Here is a 7,021-nt window from a genome sequence, read left to right on the forward strand (position 1 = left end):
GGTAGATGATGGTGATGATAGATGATGATGAGGAGGAGGATGGAGAGGAGGATGTGATGAAGGCGAGAGGGAGGATAAGAACGAGGAGGAGGAGAAAGAGAATTACTGATAACGATGATGATGATGGTAATGATGGTGATTGGCATCTATCATGCACTCGGTGATGTCTTGTCATGCTGTATATTAATCACTTGAATTTATAGCCTCGTCTTGCACCATTAACTCTTGTCTTGTACTTGAGGCGCTTTCGTCTATAGGTCACGTGTGTGGCGGTTTGTGCATATTTATGCTTCTGTGTTTGCCAGTATGTTCACGTCTGTGTATGTGTGTGTGTATGTGTGTGTGGTGTGTGTGTGTGTGTGTGTGGTGTGTGTGTGTGTGTGTGTGGTGTGAATATGTTTGTAAGGCCACGTCTGTGTATGTGTGTGTTCGCGTCTGTGTGAGAGTATGTTGTGTGTGTGTGTGTGAGTATGTGTGTAATGCCACGTCTGTGTGTTCGTGTGTATGTGTGAATGTGAGTGTGTGTGTGTATGTGTCTGTGTGTGCGTGTAAGTTTGTGTGTGTTTGCGTGCGCGCGCGTGTGCGTACGACGATTTATACCTGACCCCCTGAAAAGCCATTTGATAACCAAAAAAAAAGAAAAGAAAAAAAGCATTGAATTCCCTCTCCCCCCCCCCCCTCCCGTCATGACACCCCCTCCCCCTTCCCCCCCTTTCCACGTCACACTTTTACACTCTTGTGCCTGCCCCCTCCCCCTCCCCCTCCCCTCCCCCCTCGCCACCATAGCGTGATATGTGTCTTCTCTTTGTACGTATCCCTCGGCCGGCAAGCCCTTTGATGTGTCCCCGCCGACTCTAAACACAAGTGTCACCTTGTGCACGCATGCAGCCGACTGCCACGGACGGACAGGAGAACCGAGGAGAGGAGGAGAGGTAGGAGGAGGAGGGGGGAGGAGGAGGATGAGGACGAGGATGAGGAGAGGAGGAAGGAGGAAGGTAGGAAGAGGAAGTGCGGGAGGAAGGAGTGAAGGGAGGAGGAAGAAGGAAGTGCGGGAGGAGGCAGGAGGCGGGGAAAGAGGGGGAGAGGAGGACGGAGGAGGGGGGAGGAGGAGGAGGAGAAGGAGGAGTAGGAGGAGGGAGAGGAAGAGGAAGTGCGGGAGGAGGAGTAGGAAGTGTGGTAAGGAGGTGGTGGCGGTAGAAGGAGAAGTAAGGAAAGAGGAAGTGAGAGAGATGAGAGAAGAGAAGAGGCAGAATTAACAAGAATAAGAGTAACCGGAGTAGCAGAAGGAAGCAGGGAAGAAAAGGGTGTAAAAAAAATAATATATATATATATTCTCATGCTTTCGATTTTTCTCTTTCTCTCTCACCCTGTAAGCGCCCTTCCTTTCATCTCCTTTCTCTTCCTCGCTTTCCTTTCGAGGCGTCGATTCTAAGACAGCTAGACTATTATCACGTTTCTCCTCCTCCTCATTATTTTCTATTCCTTTGCCTCCTTCTCCTTTCTCCTCTTATTATTATTGTTATTATTATTATTATGATCATGATTATCATCAACTTTATTACCCTCCTCCTGCTCCTTCTCCTTCCCTTTTTCTTCTTCTCTTCCTCCTCCTCTTCTTTCTTCTTCTTCTTCTTCTTCTTCTTCTTCTTCTTCTCTTCTCCTCCTCCTCCTCCTCCTCTCCTCCTCCTCCCTCCTCCCTTCTCCTCTCCACCTCCTTCCTCCTCCTCCTCCTCCTCCTCCTCCCTCCTCCTCTCCTCCTCCTCCTCCTCCTCCTCCTCCTCCTCCTCCTCCTCCTCCTCCTCCTCCTCCTCCTCCTCCAACCTCCACCGTCCACGCAACACCCGCACTCTGACATCATATGGAGTCTTTCATTCCCAGCTCCAAAAATCGCGTTATTGCCACCTTCCTCATCTCTTGCAACGTCTTGACATTTCGATTTTCTATTCATCTTTTTCTGTTTTTTATTATCATTATATTTTTCTTTTTTTTTTAGATAAATGTATTTTGTTTATCTCCTCTCTCTCTCTCTCGTCTTTCTCGTCTCTCTCCTCTCTCTGTCTGTGCGGGCCCTCAGTTTCTGGTTCTCTCTCTTTCTCTCTCTCTCTCTCTCTCTCTCTCTCGGGTCTCACTCTTCTTCACTCACATCACGTCATCTCTCTCTCACCTTCTCACATCTCTCTCTCTCTTCTCTCTCTCTTATCTCTCTCTCACCCCTCTCTCTCCTCTCCACGCACCCTCTCCCTCCCCCTTTCCCTCTTCTCCCTCTCCCTCTCCCTCTTCTCCTTCTCCCTCTCCCTCTCCCTCTCCTTCTCCCCGCTCTCCCCCTCCCCCTATTTTTTTTTCTCTTCCAATTTTTCTTGTAGGTGATCTGTAATCGGATCAAACGTCCCGCGCCACAATCGAATTTCCGATTGAATTTCAACCTATCGGAAACTCAGGTTAGGGAAGGGGAATAGCCTACGAGGGGAGAGGGGAAGAAGGGGGGGGAGAGGGGAAGAAGAAGGGGGGGGGAGGAGAGGGGAGAAGGTAGAGGTGAAAGGAAGAGGGATAAGGGTCTAGAAGGTAGAAGGGAAGTTGGAAAGTGGAGGGGGGAAGAGAGAGAGAGAGAGAGAAAGAGAGGGAGAGGGAGAGGGAGAGGGAGAGGGAGAGGAGAGGGAGAGGGAGAGGGCGAGGGAGAGGGAGAGGGAGAGGGAAGGGAGGAGGAGAGAGGGAGAGAGAGAGAGGAGAAGAGAGAGAGAGAGAGAGAGAGAGAGAGAGAGGGAGGTAGGGAGGGAGGGGAGGGAGAGAAGTAGGGAGAGAGAGAGAGAGAAGAGAGAGAGAGAGAGGAGATAGAGAAGAGAGAAGAGAGAGAGAGAGAGAGAGAGAGAGAGAGAGAGGTAAGACGCAAGGAGAGTGGGAAGAAGGGAGAAACAAAGGGAGAGGGAGAGAAAGACATGGAAGAAGGAGAAGGTGGAAAGAAGAGAGAAAACAAATGAAAAAGGGAAAAGAGAAAAAACATAAAAGAAATAAGAGAAGAGAGAGAAAGCGAACAGAACCGTCCAAAACTACCTCAACCTATCCACAGAAATCAATTTTCACCTTTTCCTTCTTAGCGGAGGAACCTTTTCGTAAATTAAAATATTTCGAATTGAATGACAGCCTATTTTTTTCACTTTACAAAAAAAAAAATCATTTATTTTTTTGTTTAACAATGTGAATCAAAATGCTAGTCAGCCTGATGTCGGATCTATAATAACCCGAATGTTAATAACAGCCTCGATTGGCTATGATAAAGACTTTAATGATGCTAATTATGCAATGAATCATTCCCGCAGATTGCCACGTAATTCTGCCTGGGACATTCTGTTGACACGAATCCAAAAAAAAAAAAAAAAAGGAGATGAAAAAAGTAATTAAAAGAAAAAGGGATAAAAGGGAAGATGTGTTGACAGGAATTGTTAAAAAAGAAAGAGAAAAAAAAGTGTAATGAAGTAATTAAAAGGAAAAGGTAAAAGATGAAAACTTGTTGTCACGAATCGAAAGACAAAAAGAAAAGAAAAAAAATACAAAGGAAAACGGACATTGTGTAAACCAGATTCGAAAAAAAAATGAAGCAAAAAGGTATTTAAGAAAAAAAAAAAAAGGAAGAGAGAAAAGCAGACATTGTGTTGCAACGAATTAAAAGTATAAAAAAAAAAGAGAGTAATTTAGAAGAGAGAGAGAAAAAAAAAAACGAAAAACGAAAACGAGAGAGAGAGAAGAGAGAAAAGAGAGAAAGAGAGAGAGATAAAAGAGAAAGAGAGAGAGAGAGAAAGACAGAAGAGAGAGAGAGAAGAGAGAGAGAGAGAAAAGAGAAAGGGGGAAGAGAAAAAGAGAAGAGAGAGGGAGAGAGAGAAAGAAAAAACCCAAAAGAGAGGAGAGAGAAGAAGAAGAAAAGAGAGAGAAAAAAGAAGAGAGAAAGAGAAGATGAGAGAAGAGAGAGGGGAGAGAAAGACAGAAGAGAGAGAGAGAGAGAAGAGAGAGAGAGAGTTAAGAGAGAGAGAGAAAAGAAAAGAGGAGAGGGAGAGGGGAAGAAAAGAGAAAGACAGAGGGAAGGGGGAGAGAGAGAGAGAGAGAGAGAGAGAGAAAAGGAGAGAGAAAACGAAAACGAGAGAGAAAAAACAACAACATAAAACGAGAGAGAGAGAAAAAAATAAATAATATAAAATAAAACGAATCTGTCATGGATCCCAATCATCCTCCCCCATACATCGGTGATTCAAATCAACAAGCTTTCGAATTCCCTTCCAATCTGTACAGAACGAACCTTAAAAGACACGTAGGGACAGCTTGTCAATCAAATCTCAAATTGGACCCCCCCCCCCCCACCCCCCCCCCCCAAAACCCCCGTTTTTCCAAAAAAAAAAAAAAAAGGACCCAAAACCACGGCCCTTAAAAAAAAAAAAAAAAAAAAAAAAAAAAAAAAAAAAAAAAAAAAATGCATATAATAGAAAAAGGAAAAAAAAGATAAATTGTCCCGTTTCTCCCAAACCCTCTGCCATCACGGTATTTGCCACACTGTCTAGCCAATGGGAGGCGTCCTGTGGATTCGCCAATCACGGGAAGGAAATGAAGCCCATATCAGGCCGTTTAGTTTTGGGCCCAAAAAGACTGGTTTTCAATGGGGGGGGGGGGGGGGGGGAGTTTGCTTTGTCTCTCCCTTTTTTGGGGTTTTTTTCTGGTTTTGCTGAAATATCTTTTTTTTTTCAAAAGGGGGGGGGGGGGGGGTTTTTTGTTGTTTTTTGTTTTTTTAAATTTTTTTTTCCCCCCCGTTTTTGTTGTATTTATGTGTTTTTTGTGCGTTTTCTTTCCCTTTTTTTTTCTCTGTTCTGTCCTCTCTCTCTTCCTTTTCTATTTGTCTCCTGTCTGGTCCTGTCTTCGTCCTCTCTTTTCTCGCTCTCTCCTTATCTCTCTCCTTCACATTTTCCTTTTCTCCCTCTGTCCCCGCATCCGTCTCTCTGTTTCTTCTTCTGTCTCCTTCGTTTCACGCCCCCCGCCCTATCTCTCCGGTCCAGAGCATGGAGAAGGCGGGGCGTCCTGTCCAACACGTCAGTGACCTGTGACGTCATCCGCGACCCGTGACGTCACGAACAAGAGGGCACCATGATGGTCGACCCGAAGAGACGCGAGCTGAAAGGGACCGGGGGAGAGGGGAAGGGGAGGGGGGATGCCCTCGAACAAAACAAAAAACAAAAACAAAAGAATAGAAAATACTTATAACACAACCCCCCCTCCCCTCTTTCCCCTTAAAAATAAAAATTAAAATGCACCTCTCCGCCGTCCTATATTTCATTTCTCCTTCAATTCCACCTGAATGGAGAACCCGATTAGCATGCGTCCGACGCCCTGGCGAAGATAGACACTTTTTGTGAGATCTTCTACAGCCCGGCCGGTGACGCGCATCCCTGATGGCGTCGAGGGCCGGGCGGCGGACCTGAACTCCTGAAGACCCGACGGCGAAAGATGGGCTCCCCCTTCGTGATGGGAAAGGACATGAAGGGCCGAAGCCATTGCGCCCAAAGACCGTCTCAATTAAGGAGGTTTCCGAAGCGACGTGATGAAAGGCAAGGGTTCGCGAGGAAGAAGGATGGGGCCGAGTTGCGAGGGTGTGAGGCCGCAATGACATGGTGTTTGAAGCCAATGGGTGACGTCGGCGGCATTCGTAATGGCTTTCGGGGGTCTTCTCTTTCCTTTGTCTTCTTCTTCCGTTCTTGTTTTCTTTGGTTTCTGCTGTTCTTGCTTTGGCTTTCTCCTGTTTTTATCTCGTTTCCTTACGGCGTTTTTTTCTTCTCTACTGCTTTGATTTTCTTTTCGTTTTTGTTTTCTATCTATCTATCCTTCTTTTCCTTTTTTCTGGTCTTCCTTCTATTTCTTCTTTTTCCTCTTCCTCCTCTTCTTCTCTTTCTTCCTCCTCTTCTTATTTTCCTTCCTCTTCCTCTTCTTCTACTTTTCTTATTTATCTTCATCTTCACCTAATCCATCATCGTCTTTTTTTGTCTCTTGTTACCTTGCTTGACCTTTTTATTTGTCCCTTTTATTTGTTTCTCTTCTCATTTGTTTCATTTATTTAATTATTATTATTATTCATTCTCTTTACCTTCATTTCATGTTTTTCTTTCATCATGTTTCTTTTCTCTTTATTCTATTTTATTAGTCTCGCTTTGCATTGTCTTCTCCTCTATCTATTTCTTCCTCTTCTCCTTCCTTCTCCTCCATTCTTCTATTCCTCTTCCTCCTCTTCCATTTTCTCCTTTTTTTTCCATTCTTCGCCTCTTCTCTCACTCCTTCCCTTTCCCCATCCTCCGCCATGCCCTCCACCCCTCCCCTCCTTCCTTCCCTCCCTTCCTTCCTTCCTTCCTTCCCTCCCTTCCTTCTTCCCACCCTCCCTTCCTCCTTCCCTCCTTCCGTCCTTACCTCCTTCTGTCCACCCCTCCTTCCATCCCTACCTTCCTCCCTCCCCTCCTCCCTTCCTCCCTCCTTCCGTCCTTGCCTCCCCGTCCCCCCTTTCCGCCCCTCCCTCCCTTCCTCCCTCCGTCCATCTTCCTCCCTTCCTCCTCCCCCATTCCCCCTCCGCCCTCCTCCCCCCCCCCCCCCCCGAAAAAGCATCACCACCCCCCAAAACTCCATAAACCCTACGAAAGGAATGGCAAATTACAAGGATGAAGGAACAGTGAGGACAGGATAAACAACCAGAAAGATGAAATAATTGGATAATGATCCGCGGAGCCAAGAGCCCTTTTCTCTCATTCGCCACTACTACTTTTTTTTTTTTTTTTTTTTTTTCCAATTTTAACGAATTGGGCGAGTGCGCTCACTGGTTGTGGCGGTGCCAAACCTCATTTTTGTCCTCGACTTTTTTTTACTTTCTTTTTTTCTCAATCTCTCTCTCTCTTTTTCTCTTACTTCTTTTATATCTGTCGGTATTTGATTCGATCGGATGGTTTCCGACAGATGTAAACTGTGCACGAGAGAAAAAAGAAGAAGAAAAAAAGAAAAAAACTGA

The sequence above is a fragment of the Penaeus chinensis genome, chromosome 39 (assembly GCF_019202785.1).
Source record: "Penaeus chinensis breed Huanghai No. 1 chromosome 39, ASM1920278v2, whole genome shotgun sequence".
NCBI classification, from domain to species: domain Eukaryota; kingdom Metazoa; phylum Arthropoda; class Malacostraca; order Decapoda; family Penaeidae; genus Penaeus; species Penaeus chinensis.